Source organism: Aotus nancymaae, unplaced genomic scaffold (genome assembly GCF_030222135.1).
Source record: "Aotus nancymaae isolate 86718 unplaced genomic scaffold, 86718_ANA_hifiasm-v0.15.2.pri h1tg000040l, whole genome shotgun sequence".
In the NCBI taxonomy this organism is placed as follows: Eukaryota; Metazoa; Chordata; class Mammalia; order Primates; family Aotidae; genus Aotus; species Aotus nancymaae.
The window spans coordinates 131,035,906-131,036,375 of NW_026988454.1; positions in this window are offsets into that span (position 1 = coordinate 131,035,906).

Sequence of the window (470 nt, forward strand, 5' to 3'; positions counted from 1 at the left end):
TGCGTGGCCATGTCTTCTTAAACATCCCCTGTATTCCGTACCTGGAGGTCCTGGAGGCTCTTTCACTCCCTGGGGCCCTCTGTATGGTCCTGTCTTGGAGCAGGGGTCCCCACACTCGACCCCCATAGCTCTGGACATTCTCCTACCCTTTGCCATGGTCACATCTCCCCAGAGGTCTCCTGTCACCCATTCCTCAGAGCCACTACATGTGACCGTATCTCCCAGCGGCTCCCTGACCCCTGCCCCTCCAGATCCTGACTTTGTCTTCTCAGCTTCTCCTTTGCTTCCCCTGCAGCAGTCTGGCTGCCTCACCTGGTGAGCCCGTCACATATCCCTGAAGCTCTCTGAGCCTTCTATCCTCTTGTTCTGCCCACAGCTGTTGCTCCCTTTGAGCCCTCTGTCCTGCCCTCCATTCCTTAGATAGACTGGGGAATTCTCACTCCCAAACAGACACGCACAAGCAGACAGCA